The following is a 27,730-nucleotide window of genomic DNA, read 5'->3' as shown; positions in this document are numbered from 1 at the left end:
CAGACATGTAACACACACACAACCCGTACACAGACATATATCACACACACAGCCTGTACACAGACATGTATCACACACACAGCCCGTACACAGACATGTATCACACACACAGCCCGTAAACAGACATGTATCACACACACAGCCCGTACAGACATGTATCACACACACAGACCGTAGACAGACATGTATCACACACACAGCCCGTACGGACATTTATCACACACACAGACTGTAGACAGACATATATCACACACACAGCCCGTACACAGACATATATCAAACACACACAGCCCGTACACAGACATATATCACACACACACAGCCCGTACACAGACATGTATCACACACACACAGCCCATACACAGACATGTATCACACACACAGATCGTAGACAGACATATATCACACACACAGCCCGTAGACAGACATATATCACACACACAGTCCGTAGACAGACATATATCACACACACAGCCCGTACACAGACATGTATCACACACACAGACCGTAGACAGACATATATCACACACACAGCCCGTACATACATGTATCACTCACACAGACCGTAGACAGACATGTATCACACACACAGCCCGTACAGACATGTATCACACACACAGACCGTAGACAGAAATATATCACACACACAGCCCATAGACAGACATATATCACAGACACAGCCCATACACAGACATATATCACACACACAGCCCGTACACAGACATATATCACACACACACAGCCCGTACACAGACATATATCACACACACACAGCCCGTACACAGACATATATCACACACACAGCCCGTACACAGACATATATCACACACACAGCCCGTACACAGACATGTATCACACACACACAGCCCGTACACAGACATGCATCACACACACACAGCCCGTACACAGGCATATATCACACACACACAGCCCGTACACAGACATTTATCACACACACAGCCCGTACACAGACATTTATCACACACACAGCCCGTACACAGACATGTATCACACACACAGCCCGTACACAGACATGTATCACACACACAGCCCGTACAAAGACATGTATCACACACACAGCAAGTACACAGACATATATCACACACACAGCCCGTACGCAGACATGTATCACACAGCCCGTACACAGACATGTATCACACACACAGACCGTAGACAGACATGTATCACACACACAGACCGTAGACAGACATATATCACACACACAGCCCGTACACAGACATATATCACACACACAGTCTGTACACAGACATATATCAAACACACACACACAGCCTGTACACAGACATGTATCACACACACAGCCTGTACACAGACATGTATCACACACACATCCCGTACACAGACATATATCACACACACAGCCTGTACACAGATATGTATCACACACACAGCCCGTACACAGACATATATCACACACACAGCCCGTACACAGACATGTATCACACACACAGCCCATACACAGACATGTATCACACACACAGCCCGTACACAGACATATATCACACACACACAGCCCGTACACAGACATGTATCACACACACAGCCCGTACACAGATATGTATCACACACACAGCCCGTACACAGACATATATCACACACACAGCCTGTACACAGACATGTATCACACACACAGCCCGTACACAGACATGTATCACACACACAGCCCGTACACAGCCATGTATCACACACACAGATCGTAGCCAGACATATATCACACACACAGCCCGTACACAGACATGTATCACACACACAGCCCGTACACAGACATATATCACACACACAGCCCGTACACAGACATGTATCACACACAGCCCGTAGATAGACATATATCACACACACAGACCGTAGACAGACATATATCACACACACAGCCCGTACTCAGACATATTTCACACACACAGCCCGTACACAGACATGTATCACACACACAGACCGTAGACAGACATATATCACACACACAGCCCGTACCGACATGTATCACACACACAGCCCGTACACAGACATGTATCACACACACACAGCCCGTACACAGACATAGATCACACACACAGCCCGTACACAGACATGTATCACACACACACAGCCCGTACACAGGCATATATCACACACACACAGCCCGTACACAGACATGTATTACACACACAGCCCGTACACAGACATTTATCACACACACAGCCCGTACACAGACATGTATCACACACACAGCCCGTACACAGACATGTATCACACACACAGCCCGTACAAAGACATGTATCACACACACAGCAAGTACACAGACATATATCACACACACAGCCCGTACGCAGACATATATCACACACACAGCCCGTACGCAGACATGTATCACACACACAGCCCGTACACAGACATGTATCACACACACAGACCGTAGACAGACATGTATCACACACACAGACCGTAGACAGACATGTATCTCACACACAGACCGTAGACAGACATATATCACACACACAGCCCGTACACAGACATATATCACACACACACACACAGCCTGTACACAGACATGTATCACACACACAGCCTGTACACAGACATGTATCACACACACTTCCCGTACACAGACATATATCACACACACAGCCTGTACACAGACATGTATCACACACACAGCCCGTACACAGATATATATCACACACACAGCCTGTACACAGACATGTATCACACACACAGCCCGTACACAGACATGTATCACACACGCAGCCCGTACACAGACATATATCACACACACACAGCCCGTACACAGACATATATCACACACACAGCCCGTACACAGACATATATCACACACACAGACTGTACACAGACATGTATCGCACACACAGCCCGTACACAGACATATATAACACACACACAGCCGTAAACAGACATATATCACACACACAGACCGTACACAGACATATATCACATACACAGCCCGTACAGACATATATCACACACACAGCCCGTACACAGACATGTATCACACACACAGCCCGTACACAGCCATGTATCACACACACAGATCGTAGCCAGACATATATCACACACACAGCCCGTACACAGGCATGTATCACCCACACAGCCCGTACACAGACATATATCACACACACAGCCCGTACACAGACATGTATCACACACAGCCCGTAGATAGACATATATCACACACACAGACCGTAGACAGACATATATCACACACACAGCCCGTACTCAGACAAATATCACACACACAGCCCGTACACAGACATGTATCACACACACAGACCGTAGACAGACATATATCACACACACAGCCCGTACCGACATGTATCACACCCACAGACCGTAGACAGACATGTATCACACACACAGCCCGTACAGACATTTATCACACACACAGACCGTAGACAGACATATATCACACACACAGCCCATAGACAGACATATATCACACACACAGCCCGTACACAGACATATATCGCACACACAGCCCGTACACAGACATATATCACACACACAGCCCGTACACAGACATATATCACACACACAGCCCGTAGACAGACATATATCACACACACAGACAGTAGACAGACATATATCACACACACAGCCCGTACACAGACATATATCACACACACAGCCCGTACACAGACATATATCACACACACAGCCCGTACACAGACACGTATCACACACACACAGCCCGTACACAGACATGTATCACACACACACAGCCCGTATACAGGTATATATCACACACACACAGCCCGTACACAGACATGTATTACACACACAGCCCGTACACAGACATGTATCACACACACAGCCCGTACACAGACATGTATCACACACACAGCCCGTACACAGACATGTATCACACACACAGCAAGTACACAGACATATATCACACACACAGCCCGTACACAGACATGTATCACACACACAGACCGTACACAGACATGTATCACACACACAGACCGTAGACAGACATGTATCACACACACAGACCGTAGACAGACATATATCACACACACAGCCCGTACACAGACATATATCACACACACAGTCTGTACACAGACATATATCACACACACAGCCCGTAGACAGACATATATCACACACACAGCCCGTACACAGACATATATCACACACACACACACAGCCTGTACACAGACATGTATCACACACACAGCCTGTACACAGACATGTATCACACACACAGCCCGTACACAGACATATATCACACACACAGCCTGTACACAGACATGTATCACACACACAGCCCGTACACAGACATATATCACACACACAGCCTGTACACAGACATGTATCACACACACAGCCCGTACACAGACATGTATCACACACACAGCCCGTAAACAGACAGGTATCTAACACACAGCCCGTACAGACATGCATCACACACACAGACCATAGACAGACATGTATCACACACACAGCCCGTACAGACATGTATCACACACACAGACCGTAGGCAGACATATATCACACACACAGCCCGTACACAGACATATATCACACACACAGCCCGTACACAGACATATATCACACACACACAGCCCGTACACAGACATATATCACACACACACAGCCCGTACACAGACATATATCACACACACACAGCCCGTACACAGACATGTATCACACACACACAGCCCATACACAGACATGTATCACACACACAGATCGTAGACAGACATATATCACACACACAGACCGTACACAGACATATATCACACACACAGCCCGTACACAGACATATATCACACACACAGCCTGTACACAGACATGTATCGCACACACAGCCCGTACACAGACATATATCGCACACACACAGCCCGTACACAGACATATATCACACACACAGACCGTACACAGAAATATATCACATACACAGCCCGTTCACAGACATATATCACATACACAGCCCGTACAGACATGTATCACACACACAGCCCGTACACAGACATGTATCACACACACAGCCCGTACACAGACATGTATCACACACACAGCAAGTACACAGGCATATATCACACACACAGCCCTTACACAGACATGTATCACACACACAGCCCGTACACAGACATGTATCACACACACAGCCCGTACACAGACATGTATCACACACACAGACCGTAGACAGACATGTATCACACACACAGACCGTAGACAGACATATATCACACACACAGCCAGTACATAGACATATATCACACACACAGCCCGTACACAGACATGTAACACACACACAGCAAGTACATAGACATATATCACACAGACAGCCCGTACACAGACATTTATCACACATACAGCCCGTACACAGACATGTATCACACACACAGACCGTAGACAGACATATATCACACACACAGCCCGTACACAGACATATATCACACACACAGTCTGTACACAGACATATATCACACACACACACAGCCTGTACACAGACATGTGTCACACACACAGCCCGTACACAGACATGTATCACACACACAGCCCGTACACAGACATATATCACACACACCGCCTGTACACAGACATGTATCTCACACACAGCCCGTACACAGACATATATCACACACACAGCCTGTACACAGACATGTATCACACACACAGCCCGTACACAGACATGTATCACACACACAGCCCGTAAACAGACATGTATCACACACACAGCCCGTACAGACATGTATCACACACACAGACCGTAGACAGACATGTATCACACACACAGCCCGTACAGACATGTATCACACACACAGACCGTAGACAGACATATATCACACACACAGCCCGTAGACAGACATATATCACACACACAGCCCGTACACAGACATATATCACACACACAGCCCGTACACAGACATATATCACACACACACAGCCCGTACACAGACATATATCACACACACACAGCCCGTACACAGACATGTATCACACACACACAGCCCATACACAGACATGTATCACACACACAGATCGTAGACAGACATATATCACACACACAGCCCGTACACAGACATGTAACACACACACAGCCCGTAGACAGACATATATCACACACACAGACCGTAGACAGACATATATCACACACACAGCCCGTACACAGACATATATCACACACACAGACCGTAGACAGACATATATCACACACACAGCCTGTACACAGACATGTATCGCACACACAGCCCGTACACAGACATATATCACACACACACAGCCCGTACACAGACATATATCACATACACAGCCCGTTCACAGACATATATCACATACACAGCCCGTACAGACATATATCACACACACAGCCCGTACACAGACATGTATCACACACACAGCCCGTACAAAGACACGTATCACACACACAGCAAGTACACAGACACGTATCACACACACAGCCCGTACACAGACATGTATCACACACACAGCCCGTACACAGACATGTATCACACACACAGACCGTAGACAGACATGTATCACACACACAGACCGTAGACAGACATATATCACACACACAGCCCGTACACAGACATATATCACACACACAGTCCGCACACAGACATATATCACACACACACACACAGCCTGTACACAGACATGTATCACACACACAGCCTGTACACAGACATGTATCACACACACAGCCCGTACACAGACATATATCACACACACAGCCTGTACACAGACATGTATCACACACACAACCCGTACACAGACATATATCACACACACAGCCTGTACACAGACATGTATCACACACACAGCCCGTACACAGACATATAACACACACACAGCCCGTAGACAGACATATATCACACACACAGACCGTAGACAGACATATATCACACACACAGCCCGTACACAGACATATATCACACACACAGACCGTAGACAGACATATATCACACACACAGCCCGTACATACATGTATCACTCACACAGACCGTAGACAGACATGTATCACACACACAGCCCGTACAGACATGTATCACACACACAGACCGTAGACAGACATATATCACACACACAGCCCATAGACAGACATATATCACAGACACAGCCCATACACAGACATATATCACACACACAGCCCGTACACAGACATAAATCACACACACACAGCCCGTACACAGACATATATCACACACACACAGCCCGTACACAGACATGTATCACATACACACAGCCCGTACACAGAAATGTATCACACACACACAGCCCGTACACAGACATATATCACACACACACAGCACGTACACAGATATGTATCACACACACACACAGCCCCTACACAGACATATATCACACACACAGCCCGTACACAAACATATATCTCACACACAGCCCGTACACAGACATGTATCACACACACACAGCCCGTAGACAGACATGTATCACACACACACAGCCCGTACACAGGCATATATCACACACACACAGCCCGTACACAGACATGTATTACACACACAGCCCGTACACAGACATTTATCACACACACAGCCCGTACACAGACATGTATCACACACACAGCCCGTACACAGACATGTATCACACACACAGCCCGTACAAAGACATGTATCACACACACAGCAAGTACACAGACATATATCACACACACAGCCCGTACGCAGACATGTATCACACACACAGCCCGTACACAGACATGTATCACACACACAGACCGTAGACAGACATGTATCACACACACAGACCGTAGACAGACATATATCACACACACAGCCCGTACACAGACATATATCACACACACAGTCTGTACACAGACATATATCACACACACACACAGCCTGTACACAGACATGTATCACACACACAGCCTGTACACAGACATGTATCACACACACACATCCCGTACACAGACATATATCACACACACAGCCTGTACACAAACATGTATCACACACACAGCCCGTACACAGACATATATCACACACACAGCCTGTACACAGACATGTATCACACACACAGCCCGTACACAGACATGTATCACACACACAGCCCGTACACAGACATATATCACACACACAGCCCGTACACAGACATATATCACACACACAGCCCGTACACAGACATGTATCGCACACACAGCCCGTACACAGAAATATATCGCACACACAGCCCGTACACAGACATGTATCGCACACACAGCCCGTACACAGAAATATATCACACACACACAGTCCGTACACAGACATATATCACACGCACAGACCGTACACAGACATATATCACATACACAGCCCGTACACAGACATATATCACATACACAGCCCGTTCACAGACATATATCACATACACAGCCCGTACAGACATATATCACACACACAGCCCGTACACAGACATGTATCACACACACAGCCCGTACACAGACATGTATCACACACACAGCAAGTACACAGACATATATCACACAGCCCGTACACAGACATGTATCACACACACAGACCGTAGACAGACATGTATCACACACACAGACCATAGACAGACATATATCACACACACAGCCCGTACACAGACATATATCACACACACAGTCTGCACACAGACATATAGCACACATACATACACAGCCTGTACACAGACATGTATCACACACACAGCCTGTACACAGACATGTATCACACACACAGCCCGTACATAGACATATATCACACACACAGCCTGTACACAGACATGTATCACACACACAACCCGTACACAGACATATATCACACACACAGCCTGTACACAGACATGTATCACACACACAGCCCGTACACAGACATGTATCACACACACAGCCCGTAGACAGACATATATCACACACACAGACCGTAGACAGACATATATCACACACACAGCCCTTACACAGACATGTATCACACACACAGACCGTAGACAGACATATATCACACACACAGCCCGTACATACATGTATCACTCACACAGACCGTAGACAGACATGTATCACACACACAGCCCGTACAGACATGTATCACACACACACAGACCGTAGACAGACATATATCACACACACACAGCCCATAGACAGACATATATCACAGACACAGCCCATACACAGACATGTATCACATACACACAGCCCGTACACAGACATGTATCACACACACACATCCCGTACACAGACATGTATCACACACACACAGCACGTACACAGACATGTATCACACACACACAGCCCCTACACAGACATATATCACACACACAGCCCGTACACAGACATATATCACACACACAGCCCGTAGACAGACATATATCACACACACAGACCGTAGACAGACATATATCACACACGCAGCCCGTACGCAGACATGTATCACACACACACAGCCCGTACACAGACATATATCACACACACAGCCCGTACACAAACATATATCACACACACAGCCCGTACACAGACATGTATCACACACACACAGCCCGTACACAGACATGTATCACACACACACAGCCCGTACACAGGCATATATCACACACACACAGCCCGTACACAGACATGTATTACACACACAGCCCGTACACAGACATTTATCACACACACAGCCCGTACACAGACATGTATCACACACACAGCCCGTACACAGACATGTATCACACACACAGCCCGTACAAAGACATGTATCACACACACAGCAAGTACACAGACATATATCACACACACAGCCCATACGCAGACATGTATCACACACACAGCCCGTACACAGACATGTATCACACACACAGACCGTAGACAGACATGTATCACACACACAGACCGTAGACAGACATATATCACACACACAGCCCGTACACAGACATATATCACACACACAGTCTGTACACAGACATATATCACACACACACACACAGCCTGTACACAGACATGTATCACACACACAGCCTGTACACAGACATGTACCACACACACATCCCGTACACAGACATATATCACACACACAGCCTGTACACAAACATGTATCACACACACAGCCCGTACACAGACATGTATCACACACACAGCCCATACACAGACATGTATCACACACACAGCCCGTACACAGACATATATCACACACACAGCCCGTACACAGACATATATCACACACACAGCCTGTACACAGACATGTATCGCACACACAGCCCGTACACAGACATATATCACACACACACAGTCCGTACACAGACATATATCACACGCACAGACCGTACACAGACATATATCACACACACACTCAGCCTGTACACAGACATGTATCACACACACAGCCTGTACACAGACATGTATCACACACACAGCCCGTGTACAGACATATATCACACACACAGCCCGTACACAGACATATATCACACACACAGCCCGTACACAGACATGTATCACACACACACAGCCCGTACACAGACATGTATCACACACACACAGCCCGTACACAGGCATATATCACACACACACAGCCCGTACACAGACATGTATTACACACACAGCCCGTACACAGACATTTATCACACACACAGCCCGTACACAGACATGTATCACACACACAGCCCGTACACAGACATGTATCACACACACAGCCCGTACAAAGACATGTATCACACACACAGCAAGTACACAGACATATATCACACACACAGCCCATACGCAGACATGTATCACACACACAGCCCGTACACAGACATGTATCACACACACAGACCGTAGACAGACATGTATCACACACACAGACCGTAGACAGACATATATCACACACACAGCCCGTACACAGACATATATCACACACACAGTCTGTACACAGACATATATCACACACACACACACAGCCTGTACACAGACATGTATCACACACACAGCCTGTACACAGACATGTACCACACACACATCCCGTACACAGACATATATCACACACACAGCCTGTACACAAACATGTATCACACACACAGCCCGTACACAGACATGTATCACACACACAGCCCATACACAGACATGTATCACACACACAGCCCGTACACAGACATATATCACACACACAGCCCGTACACAGACATATATCACACACACAGCCTGTACACAGACATGTATCGCACACACAGCCCGTACACAGACATATATCACACACACACAGTCCGTACACAGACATATATCACACGCACAGACCGTACACAGACATATATCACACACACACACTCAGCCTGTACACAGACATGTATCACACACACAGCCTGTACACAGACATGTATCACACACACAGCCCGTGTACAGACATATATCACACACACAGCCCGTACACAGACATATATCACACACACAGCCCGCAGACAGACATATATCACAAACACAGCCCGTACACAGACATATATCACACACACACACAGCCTGTACACAGACATGTATCACACACACAACCTGTACACAGACATGTATCACACACACAGCCCGTACACAAACATATCACACACACAGCCTGTACACAGACATGTATCACACACACAGCCCGTACACAGACATATATCACACACACAGCCTGTACACAGACATGTATCACACACACAGCCCGTACACAGACATGTAACACACACACAGCCCGTAAACAGACATGTATCACACACACAGCCCGTACAGACATGTATCACACACACAGACCGTAGACAGACATGTATCACACACACAGCCCGTACAGACATGTATCACACACACAGACCGTAGACAGACATATATCACACACACAGCCCGTACACAGACATATATCACACACACAGCCCGTACACAGACATATATCACACACACACAGCCGGTACACAGACATATATCACACACACAGACCGTACACAGACATATATCACATACACAGCCCGTTCACAGACATATATCACATACACAGTCCGTACAGACATATATCTCACACACAGCCCGTACACAGACATGTATCACAAACACAGCCCGTACACAGACATGTATCACACACACAGCAAGTACACAGACATATATCACACACACAGCCCTTACACAGACATGTATCACACACACAGCCCGTACACAGACATGTATCACACACACAGACCGTAGACAGACATGTATCACACACACAGACCGTAGACAGACATATATCACACACACATCCCGTACACAGACATATATCACACACACAGTCTGCACACAGACATATCACACACACACACACAGCCTGTACACAGACATGTATCACACACACAGCCCGTACACAGACATATATCACACACACAGCCTGTACACAGATATGTATCACACACAGAGCCCGTACACAGACATATATCACACACACAGCCTGTACACAGACATGTATCACACACACAGCCCGTACACAGACATGTATCACACACACAGCCCGTAAACAGACATGTATCACACACACAGCCCGTACAGACATGTATCACACACACAGACCGTAGACAGACATGTATCACACACACAGCCCGTACGGACATGTATCACACACACAGACCGTAGACAGACATATATCACACACACAGCCCGTACACAGACATATATCACACACAAAGCCCGTACACAGACATATATCACACACACACAGCCCGTACACAGACATATATCACACACACACAGCCCGTACACAGACATGTATCACACACACACAGCCCGTACACAGACATGTATCACACACACAGATCGTAGACAGACATATATCACACACACAGCCCGTAGACAGACATATATCACACACACAGACCGTAGACAGACATATATCACACACACAGACCGTAGACAGACATATATCACACACACAGCCCGTACACAGACATGTATCACACACACAGACCGTAGACAGACATATATCACACACACAGCCCGTACATACATGTATCACTCACACAGACCGTAGACAGACATGTATCACACACACAGCCCGTACAGACATGTATCACACACACAGACCGTAGACAGACATATATCACACACACAGCCCATAGACAGACATATATCACAGACACAGCCCGTAAACAGACATATATCACACACACAGCCCGTACACAGACATGTTTCACACACACAGCCCGTACACAAACATGTATCACATACACACAGCCCGTACACAGACATGTATCACACACACACAGCCCGTACACAGACATATATCACACACACACAGCACGTACACAGACATGTATCACACACACACAGCCCCTACACAGACATATATCACACACACAGCCCGTACACAGACATATATCACACACACAGCCCGTAGACAGACATATATCACACACACAGACCGTAGGCAGACATATATCACACACGCAGCCCGTACACAGACATGTATCACACACACACAGCCCGTACACAAACATATATCACACACACAGCCCGTACACAGACATGTATCACACACACACAGCCCGTAGACAGACATGTATCACACACACACAGCCCGTACACAGGCATATATCACACACACACAGCCCGTACACAGGCATATATCACACACACACAGCCCGTACACAGACATGTATTACACACACAGCCCGTACACAGACATTTATCACACACACAGCCCGTACACAGACATGTATCACACACACAGCCCGTACACAGACATGTATCACACACACAGCCCGTACAAAGACATGTATCACACACACAGCAAGTACACAGACATATATCTCACACACAGCCCGTACGCAGACATGTATCACACACACAGCCCCTACACAGACATGTATCACACACACAGACCGTAGACAGACATGTATCACACACACAGACCGTAGACAGACATATATCACACACACAGCCCGTACACAGACATATATCACACACACAGTCTGTACACAGACATATATCACACACACACACACAGCCTGTACACAGACATGTATCACACACACAGCCTGTACACAGACATGTATCACACACACACATCCCGTACACAGACATATATCACACACACAGCCTGTACACAAACATGTATCACACACACAGCCCGTACACAGACATATATCACACACACAGCCTGTACACAGACATGTATCACACACACAGCCCATACACAGACATGTATCACACACACAGCCCGTACACAGACATATATCACACACACAGCCCGTAGACAGACATATATCACACACACAGACCGTAGACAGACATATATCACACACGCAGCCCGTACACAGACATGTATCACACACACACAGCCCGTACACAGACATATATCACACACACAGCCCGTACACAAACATATATCACACACACAGCCCGTACACAGACATGTATCACACACACACAGCCCGTACACAGACATGTATCACACACACACAGCCCGTACACAGGCATATATCACACACACACAGCCCGTACACAGACATGTATTACACACACAGCCCGTACACAGACATTTATCACACACACAGCCCGTACACAGACATGTATCACACACACAGCCCGTACACAGACATGTATCACACACACAGCCCGTACACAGACATGTATCACACACACAGCCCGTACAAAGACATGTATCACACACACAGCAAGTACACAGACATATATCACACACACAGCCCGTACGCAGACATGTATCACACACACAGCCCGTACACAGACATGTATCACACACACAGACCGTAGACAGACATGTATCACACACACAGACCGTAGACAGACATATATCACACACACAGACTGTACACAGACATGTATCGCACACACAGCCCGTACACAGACATATATAACACACACACAGCCGTAAACAGACATATATCACACACACAGACCGTACACAGACATATATCACATACACAGCCCGTACAGACATATATCACACACACAGCCCGTACACAGACATGTATCACACACACAGCCCGTACACAGCCATGTATCACACACACAGATCGTAGCCAGACATATATCACACACACAGCCCGTACACAGACATATATCACACACACAGCCCGTACACAGACATGTATCACACACAGCCCGTAGATAGACATATATCACACACACAACCGTAGACAGACATATATCACACACACAGCCCGTACTCAGACATATATCACACACACAGCCCGTACACAGACATGTATCACATACACAGACCGTAGACAGACATGTATCACACACACAGCCCGTACCGACATGTATCACACACACAGACCGTAGACAGACATGTATCACACACACAGCCCGTACAGACATTTATCACACACAGACCGTAGACAGACATATATCACACACACAGCCCATAGACAGACATATATCACACACACAGCCCGTACACAGACATATATCACACACACAGCCCGTACACAGACATATATCACACACACAGCCCGTACACAGACATATATCACACACACAGCCCGTAGACAGACATATATCACACACACAGACCGTAGACAGACATATATCACACACGCAGCCCGTACACAGACATATATCGCACACGCACAGCCCGTACACAGACATATATCACACACACAGCCCGTACACAGACATATATTACACACACAGCCCGTACACAGACATATATCACACACACAGCCCGTACACAGACATGTATCACACACACACAGCCCGTACACAGACATGTATCACACACACACAGCCCGTATACAGGCATATATCACACACACACACAGCCCGTACACAGACATGTATTACACACACAGCCCGTACACAGACATGTATCACACACACAGCCCGTACACAGACATGTATCACACACACAGCCCGTACACAGACATGTATCACACACACAGCAAGTACACAGACATATATCACACACACAGCCCGTACACAGACATGTATCACACACACAGACCGTACACAGACATGTATCACACACACAGACCGTAGACAGACATGTATCACACACACAGACCGTAGACAGACATGTATCACACACACAGCCCGTAGACAGACATATATCACACACACAGCCTGTACACAGACATGTATCACACACACACAGCCCCTACACAGACATATATCACACACACAGCCCGTACACAGACATATATCACACACACAGCCCGTAGACAGACATATATCACAAACACAGCCCGTACACAGACATATATCACACACACACACACAGCCTGTACACAGACATGTATCACACACACAGCCTGTACACAGACATGTATCACACACACAGCCCGTACACAAACATATATCACACACACAGCCTGTACACAGACATGTATCACACACACAGCCCGTACACAGACATATATCACACACACAGCCTGTACACAGACATGTATCACACACACAGCCCGTACACAGACATGTATCACACACACAGCCCGTAAACAGACATGTATCACACACACAGCCCGTACAGACATGTATCACACACACAGACCGTAGACAGACATGTATCACACACACAGCCCGTACAGACATGTATCACACACACAGACCGTAGACAGACATATATCACACACACAGCCCGTACACAGACATATATCACACACACAGCCCGTACACAGACATATATCACACACACACAGCCCGTACACAGACATGTATCACACACACACAGCCCGTACACAGACATGTATCACACACACAGATCGTAGACAGACATATATCACACACACAGCCCGTACACAGACATATATCACACACACAGCCCGTACACAGACATATATCACACACACAGCCTGTACACAGACATGTATCGCACACACAGCCCGTACACAGACATATATCACACACACACAGCCCGTACACAGACATATATCACACACACAGACCGTACACAGACATATATCACATACACAGCCCGTTCACAGACATATATCACATACACAGCCCGTACAGACATATATCACACACACAGCCCGTACACAGACATGTATCACACACACAGCCCGTACACAGACATGTATCACACACACAGCAAGTACACAGACATATATCACACACACAGCCCTTACACAGACATGTATCACACACACAGCCCGTACACAGACATGTATCACACACACAGACCGTAGACAGACATGTATCACACACACAGACCGTAGACAGACATATATCACACACACATCCCGTACACAGACATATATCACACACACAGTCTGCACACAGACATATATCACACACACACACAGCCTGTACACAGACATGTATCACACACACAGCCTGTACACAGACATGTATCACACACACAGCCCGTACACAGATATATATCACACACACAGCCTGTACACAGACATGTATCACACACACAGCCCGTACACAGACATATATCACACACACAGCCTGTACACAGACATGTATCACACACACAGCCCGTACACAGACATGTATCACACACACAGCCCGTAAACAGACATGTATCACACACACAGCCCGTACAGACATGTATCACACACACAGACCGTAGACAGACATGTATCACACACACAGCCCGTACGGACATGCATCACACACACAGACCGTAGACAGACATATATCTCACACACAGCCCGTACACAGACATATATCACACACAAAGCCCGTACACAGACATATATCACACACACACAGCCCATACACAGACATATATCACACACACACAGCCCGTACACAGACATGTATCACACACACACAGCCCATACACAGACATGTATCACACACACAGACCGTAGACAGACATGTATCACACACACAGCCCGTACAGACATGTATCACACACACAGACCGTAGACAGACATATATCACACACACAGCCCATAGACAGACATATATCACAGACACAGCCCATACACAGACATATATCACACACACAGCCCGTACACAGACATATATCACACACACACAGCCCGTACACAGACATGTATCACGCACACACAGCCCGTACACAGACATATATATCACACAGCACGTACACAGACATGTATCACACACACAGCCCGTACACAGACATGTATCACACACACAGCAAGTACACAGACATATATCACACACACAGCCCGTACGCAGACATGTATCACACACACAGCCCGTACACAGACATGTATCACACACGCAGACCGTAGACAGACATGTATCACACACACAGACCGTAGACAGACATATATCACACACACAGCCCGTACACAGACATATATCACACACACAGTCTGTACACAGACATATATCACACACACACAGCCTGTACACAGACATGTATCACACACACAGCCTGTACACAGACATGTATCACACACACATCCCGTACACAGACATATATCACACACACAGCCCGTACACAGACATATATCACACACACAGCCTGTACACAGACATGTATCGCACACACAGCCCGTACACAGACATATATCACACACACAGCCCGTACACAGACATGTATCACACACACAGCCCGTACACAGACATATATCACACACACAGCCCGTACACAGACATGTATCACACACAGCCCGTAGACAGACATATATCACACACACAGACCGTAGACAGACATATATCACACAGACAGCCCGTAGACAGACATATATCACACACACAGCCCATAGACAGACATATATCACACACACAGCCCGTACACAGACATATATCACACACACAGCCCGTACACAGACATATATCACACACACAGCCCGTACACAGACATGTATCACACACACACAGCCCGTACACAGACATGTATCACACACACACAGCCCGTATACAGGCATATATCACACACACACAGCCCGTACACAGACATGTATTACACACACAGCCCGTACACAGACATGTATCACACACAGCCCGTACACAGACATGTATCACACACACAGACCGTACACAGACATGTATCACACACACAGACCGTAGACAGACATGTATCACACACACAGACCGTAGACAGACATATATCACACACACAGCCCGTACACAGACATATATCACACACACAGTCTGTACACAGACATATATCACACACACACACACAGCCTGTACACAGACATGTATCACACACACAGCCTGTACACAGACATGTATCACACACACAGCCCGTACACAGACATATATCACACACACAGCCTGTACAGAGACATGTATCACACACACAGCCCGTACACAGACATGTATCACACACACAGCCCGTACACAGACATATATCACACACACAGCCCGTACACAGACATATATCACACACACAGCCTGTACACAGACATGTATCGCACACACAGCCCGTACACAGACATATATCACACACACACAGCCCGTACACAGACATATATCACACACACAGACCGTACACATACATATATCACATACACAGCCCGTACACAGACATATATCATATACACAGCCCGCACAGACATATATCACACACACAGCCCGTACACAGACATGTATCACACACACAGCCCGTACACAGACATGTATCACACACACAGCATGTACACAGACATATATCACACACACAGACCGTACACAGACATATATCACACACACACAGTCCGTACACAGACATATATCACACGCACAGACCGTACACAGACATATATCACATACACAGCCCGTACACAGACATATATCACATACACAGCCCGTACAGACATATATCACACACAAAGCCCGTACACAGACATGTATCACACACACAGCCCGTATACAGACATGTATCACACACACAGATCGTAGACAGACATATATCACACACACAGCCCGTACACAGACATGTATCACACACACAGCCCGTACACAGACATATATCACACACAGCTTGTACACAGACATGTATCACACACACAGCCCGTACACAGACATGTATCACACACACAGCCCGTACACAGACATGTATCACACACGCAGCCCGTACACAGACATATATCACACACACACAGCACGTACACAGACATATATCTCACACACAGCCCGTACACAGACATATATCACACACACAGACTGTACACAGACATGTATCGCACACACAGCCCGTACACAGACATATATAACACACACACAGCCGTACACAGACATATATCACACACACAGACCGTACACAGACATATATCACATACACAGCCCGTACAGACATATATCACACACACAGCCCGTACACAGACATGTATCACACACACAGCCCGTACACAGCCATGTATCACACACACAGATCGTAGCCAGACATATATCACACACACAGCCCGTACACAGACATGTATCACACACACAGCCCGTACACAGACATATATCACACACACAGCCCGTACACAGACATGTATCACACACAGCCCGTAGATAGACATATATCACACACACAGACCGTAGACAGACATATATCACACAGACAGCCCGTACTCAGACATATATCACACACACAGCCCGTACACAGACATGTATCACACACACAGACCGTAGACAGACAAATATCACACACACAGCCCGTACCGACATGTATCACACACACAGACCGTAGACAGACATGTATCACACACACAGCCCGTGCAGACATTTATCACACACACAGACCGTAGACAGACATATATCACACACACAGCCCATAGACAGACATATATCACACACACAGCCCGTACACAGACATATATCACACACACAGCCCGTACACAGACATATATCACACACACAGCCCGTACACAGACATGTATCACACACACACAGCCCGTACACAGACATGTATCACACACACACAGCCCGTATACAGGCATATATCTCACACACACAGCCCGTACACAGACATGTATTACACACACAGCCCGTACACAGACATGTATCACACACACAGCCCGTACACAGACATGTATCACACACACAGCCCGTACACAGACATGTATCACACACACAGCCCGTACACAGACATGTATCACACACACAGACCGTACACAGACATGTATCACACACACAGCCCGTACACAGACATATATCACACACAGCCCGTACACAGACATATATCACACACACAGTCTGTACACAGACATGTATCACACACACAGCCTGTACACAGACATGTATCACACACACAGCCCGTACACAGACATGTATTACACACACAGCCCGTACACAGACATGTATCACACACACAGCCCGTACACAGACATGTATCACACACACAGCAAGTACACAGACATATATCACACACAGCCCGTACACAGACATGTATCACACACACAGACCGTACACAGACATGTATCACACACACAGACCGTAGACAGACATATATCACACACACAGCCCGTACACAGACATATATCACACACACAGCCCGTACACAGACATATATCACACACACAGTCTGTACACAGACATATATCACACACACACACACAGCCTGTACACAGACATGTATCACACACACAGCCTGTACACAGACATGTATCACACACACAGCCCGTACACAGACATATATCACACACACAGCCTGTACAGAGACATGTATCACACACACAGCCAGTACACAGACATATATCACACACAGCCTGTACACAGACATGTATCACACACACAGCCCGTACACAGACATGTATCACACACACAGCCCGTACACAGACCTGTATCACACACAGACCGTAGACAGACATATATCACACACACAGACCGTAGACAGACATATATCACACACACAGCCCGTACACAGACATGTATCACACACACAGCCCGTACACAGACATATATCACACACACACAGCCCGTACACAGACATGTATCACACACACACAGCCCGTACACAGACATGTATCACACACACAGATCGTAGACAGACATATATCACACACACAGCCCGTACACAGACATGTATCACACACACAGCCCGTACACAGACATATATCACACACACAGCCCGTACACAGACACGGATCACACACACACAGCCCGTACACAGACATGTATCACACACACACAGCCCGTACACAGACATATATCACACACACATACACAGCCTGTACACAGACATGTATCACACACACAGCCTGTACACAAACATGTATCACACACACACAGCCCGTACACAGACATATATCACACACACAGCCCGTACACAGACATATATCACACCCACAGCCCGTACACAGACTTGTATCACACACACACAGCCCGTACACAGACATGTATCACACACACACAGCCTGTACACAGGCATATATCACACACACACACAGCCTGTACACAGACATGTATCACACACACAGCCTGTACACAGACATGTATCACACACACAGCCTGTACACAGACATGTATCACACACACAGCCCGTACATAGACATATATCACACACACAGCCTGTACTCAGACATGTATCACACACACAGCCTGTACTCAGACATGTATCACACACACAGCCCGTACACAGACATATATCACACACACAGCCTGTACACAGACATATATCACACACACAGCCCGTACACAGACATATATCACACACACAGCCTGTACACAGACATGTATCGCACACACAGCCCGTACACAGACATATATCACACACACACAGCCCGTACACAGACATATATCACACACACAGACCGTACACAGACATATATCACATACACAGCCCGTACACAGACATATATCACATACACAGCCCGTACAGACATATATCACACACACAGCCCGTACACAGACATGTCTCACACACACAGCCCGTATACAGACATGTATCACACACACAGATCGTAGACAGACATATATCACACACACAGCCCGTACACAGCCATGTTCACACACACAGCCCGTACACAGACATATATCACACACACAGCCTGTACACAGACATGTATCACACACACAGCCCATACACAGACATATATCACACACACAGCCCGTACACAGACATATATCACACACACAGTCTGTACACAGACATATATCACACACACACACACCGCCTGTACACAGACATGTATCACACACACAGCCCGTACACAGACATGTATCACACACACAGCCCGTACACAGACATATATCACACACACAGCCCGTAGACAGACATATATCACACATACAGCCCGTACACAGACATATATCACACACACACACACACAGCCTGTACACAGACATGTATCACACACACAGCCTGTACACAGACATGTATCACACACACAGCCCGTACACAAACATATATCACACACACAGCCTGTACACAGACATGTATCACACACACAGCCCGTACACAGACATATATCACACACACAGCCCGTACACAAACATGTATCACACACACAGCCCGTACACAGACATGTATCACACACACAGCCCGTAAACAGACATGTATCACACACACAGCCCGTACAGACATGTATCACACACACAGACCGTAGACAGACATGTATCACACACACAGCCCGTACACAGACATATATCACACACACACAGCCCGTACACATACATGTATCACACACACAGCCCATACACAGACATGTATCACACACACAGATTGTAGACAGACATATATCACACAGCCCGTACACAGACATATATCACACACACAGCCCGTACACAGACATATATCACACACACAGCCCGTACACAGACATGTATCGCACACACAGCCCGTACACAGACATATATCACACACACACAGCCCGTACACAGACATATATCACACACACAGACCGTACACAGATATATATCACATACACAGCCCGTTCACAGACATATATCACACACAGCCCGTACAGACATATATCACACACACAGCCCGTACACAGACATGTATCACACACACAGCCCGTACACAGACATGTATCACACACACAGCAAGTACACAGACATATATCACACACACAGCCCTTACACAGACATGTATCACACACACAGCCCGTACACAGACATGTATCACACACACAGACCGTAGACAGACATGTATCACACACACAGACCGTAGACAGACATATATCACACACACATCCCGTACACAGACATATATCACACACACAGTCTGCACACAGACATATATCACACACACACACAGCCTGTACACAGACATGTATCACACACACAGCCTGTACACAGACATGTATCACACACACAGCCCGTACACAGACATATATCTCACACACAGCCTGTACACAGACATGTATCACACACACAGCCCGTACACAGACATATATCACACACACAGCCTGTACACAGACATGTATCACACACACAGCCCGTACACAGACATGTATCACACACACAGCCCGTAAACAGACATGTATCACACACACAGCCCGTACAGACATGTATCACACACACAGACCGTAGACAGACATGTATCACACACACAGCCCGTACGGACATGTATCACACACACAGACCGTAGACAGACATATATCACACACACAGCCCGTACACAGACATATATCACACACACAGCCCGTACACAGACATATATCACACACACACAGCCCGTACACAGACATATATCGCACACACACAGCCCGTACACAGACATGTATCACACACACACAGCCCATACACAGACATGTATCACACACACAGATCGTAGACAGACATATATCACACACACAGCCCGTAGACAGACATATATCACACACACAGACCTTAGACAGACATATATCACACACACAGCCCGTACACAGACATGTATCACACACACAGACCGTAGACAGACATATATCACACACACAGCCCGTACATACATGTATCACTCACACAGACCGTAGACAGACATGTATCACACACACAGCCCGTACAGACATGTATCACACACAGACCGTAGACAGACATATATCACACACACAGCCCATAGACAGACATATATCACAGACACAGCCCATACACAGACATATATCACACACACAGCCCGTACACAGACATATATCACACACACACAGCCCGTACACAGACATATATCACACACACAGCCCGTAGACAGACATATATCACACACACAGACCGTAGACAGACATGTATCACACACGCAGCCCGTACACAGACATGTATCACACACAGCCCGTACACAGACATATATCACACACACAGCCCGTACACAGACATATATCACACACAGCCCGTACACAGACATGTATCACACACACACAGCCCGTACACAGACATGTATCACACACACAGCCCGTACACAGACATATATCACACACACAGCCTGTACAGAGACATGTATCACACACACAGCCCGTACACAGACATATATCACACACACACAGCACGTACACAGACATGTATCACACACACACAGCCCCTACACAGACATATATCACACACACAGCCCGTACACAGACATATATCACACACAGCCCGTACACAGACATGTATCACACACACAGACCGTACACAGACATGTATCACACACACAGACCGTACACAGACATGTATCACACACACAGACCGTAGACAGACATGTATCACACACACAGACCGTAGACAGACATATATCACACACACAGCCCGTACACAGACATATATCACACACACAGTCTGTACACAGACATATATCACACACACACACACAGCCTGTACACAGACATGCATCACACACACAGCCTGTACACAGACATGTATCACACACACAGCCCGTACACAGACATATATCACAGACAGCCTGTACAGAGACATGTATCACACACACAGCCCGTACACAGACATGTATCACACACACACACAGCCTGTACACAGACATGTATCACACACACACACAGCCTGTACACAGACATATAACACACACACAGCCTGTACACAGACATGTATCACACACACACACAGCCTGTACACAAACATGTATCACACACACAGCCCGCTCCTGATGCCAGCTAACAAGACGTCACACACACTGCGTTGCCAGGTTTAAACGTCACACAGCTCGGGTTGCTAGGTTACGGAGTCACACGCCACACGCTCTGGGGCATTTACCGGAACCACGTGACTGGCACCGGTCCCGCCTCCCGCTGTGGGAGTGGGCGGGGCGGTTCTGGAGCTGTGCCCGGCCGCGATTGGTCAGCCTGCTGTCAATCCGCTGCCTTCACCCAATAGCAGCGACTGAGTACATCGATCCCCGAGCGCGCTCTGAGACCCCACTGCGCATGTCATAAATCCCCGGATGTTGACCGTTGTTGAAAGAAAAGCAAATGGCGGAAAGTCAGCGGCGGGAGATGGAAGCTTCTGAGGGTGAGTGAGAGGGGAGGGGGGGGGGCTGTCCCCCGGAGGTCAGTGGTGAGGGAGGGGGCTGTCCCCCGGGGGTCAGTGGTGAGAGAGGGGGCTGTCCCCCGGGGGTCAGTGGTGAGAGAGGGGGCTGTCCCCCGGGGGTCAGTGGTGAGAGAGGGGGCTGTCCCCCGGGGGTCGCTGGTGAGAGAGGGGGCTGTCCCCCGGGGGTCGCTGGTGAGAGAGAGGGCTGTCCCCCGGGGGTCAGTGGTCAGTGGTGAGAGAGGGGGCTGTCCCCCGGGGGTCAGTGGTGAGAGAGGGGGCTGTCCCCCGGGGGTCAGTGGTGAGAGAGGGGGCTGTCCCCCGGGGGTCGCTGGTGAGAGAGGGGGCTGTCCCCCGGAGGTCAGTGGTGAGAGAGGGGGCTGTCCCCCGGGGGTCAGTGGTGAGAGAGGGGGCTGTCCCCCGGGGGTCGGTGGTGAGAGAGAGGGCTGTCCCCCGGGGGTCAGTGGTCAGTGGTGAGAGAGGGGGCTGTCCCCCGGGTGTCAGTGGTGAGAGGGGGGGCTGTCCCCCGGGGGTTGGTGGTGAGAGGGGGCTGTCCCCCGGGGGTCGGTGGTGAGAGAGGGGGCTGTCCCCCGGGGGTCAGTGGTGAGAGGGCGGGCTGTCCTCCGGGGGTCGGTGGTGAGAGAGGGGGCTGCCCCCCGGGGGTCAGTGGTGAGAGGGGGGCTGTCCCCCGGGGGTCGGTGGTGAGAGAGGGGGCTGTCCCCCGGGGGTCGGTGGTGAGAGAGGGGGCTGTCCCCCGGGGGTCGGTGGTGAGAGAGGGAGCTGTCCCCCGGGGGTCGGTGGTGAGAGAGGGGGCTGTCCCCCGGGGGTCGGTAGTGAGAGAGGGGGCTGTCCCCGGGGGTCGGTGGTGAGAGAGTGGGCTGTCCCCCGGGAGTCAGTGGTCAGTGGTGAGAGAGGGGGCTGTCCCCCGGGGGTCAGTGGTCAGTGGTGAGAGAGGGTGCTGTCCCCGGGGGTCAGTGGTCAGTGGTGAGAGAGGTGGCTGTCCCCCGGGGGTCAGTGGTGAGAGGGGGGCTGTCCCCCGGGGGTCGGTGGTGAGAGAGGGGGCTGTCCCCCGGGGGTCGGTGGTGAGAGGGGGGCTGTCCCCCGGGGGTCGGTGGTGAGAGGGGGGCTGTCCCCCGGGGGTCGGTGGTGAGAGGGGGGCTGTCCCCCGGGGGTCAGTGGTGAGAGGGGGGTCTGTCCCCCGGTGGTCGGTGGTGAGAGAGGGGGCTGTCCCCCGGTGGTCGGTGGTGAGAGGGGGGGCTGTCCCCCCGGGGGTCAGTGGTGAGAGGGGGGGGCTGTCCCCCCGGGGGTCGGTGGTGAGAGAGGGGGCTGTCCCCCGGGGGTCGGTGGTGAGAGGGGGGCTGTGCCCCGGGGGTCGGTGGTGAGAGAGGGGGTCTGTCCCCCGGGGGTCGGTGGTGAGAGAGGGGGCTGTCCCCCGGGGGTCGATGGTGAGAGAGGGGGCTGTCCCCCGGGGGTCGGTGGTGAGAGAGGGGGCTGTCCCCCGGCGGTCAGTGGTCAGTGGTGAGAGAGGGGGCTGTCCCCCGGGGGTCAGTGGTGGAAGGGGGGGCTGTCCCCCGGGGGTCGGTGGTGAGAGTGAGGCTGTCCCCCGGGCGTTGGTGGTGAGAGGGGGCTGTC

General features: G+C 48.5%; 1 long non-coding RNA gene across 2 annotated transcripts in view; it reads left to right on the top strand.

Annotated features, from left to right (window-relative positions):
- Nucleotides 1-27,730, top strand: part of LOC139238110 (uncharacterized) — a 73,926-nt gene that overhangs the window by 24,542 nt on the left and 21,654 nt on the right. Inside the window, exon 1 of one of the 2 annotated variants that reach the window (XR_011588571.1) lies at nucleotides 26,014-26,083. The exons of the other annotated variant lie outside the window; for it this stretch is intronic. This is a non-coding gene — a long non-coding RNA (uncharacterized lncRNA). Of the gene's footprint in view, nucleotides 1-26,013; nucleotides 26,084-27,730 lie in introns of those variants that run through there. 2 annotated transcript variants of the gene reach the window in all.

The sequence above is a fragment of the Pristiophorus japonicus genome, chromosome 25 (genome assembly GCF_044704955.1).
Source record: "Pristiophorus japonicus isolate sPriJap1 chromosome 25, sPriJap1.hap1, whole genome shotgun sequence".
NCBI classification, from domain to species: domain Eukaryota; kingdom Metazoa; phylum Chordata; class Chondrichthyes; family Pristiophoridae; genus Pristiophorus; species Pristiophorus japonicus.
This window is presented reverse-complemented; position numbering and strand designations above follow the sequence as displayed.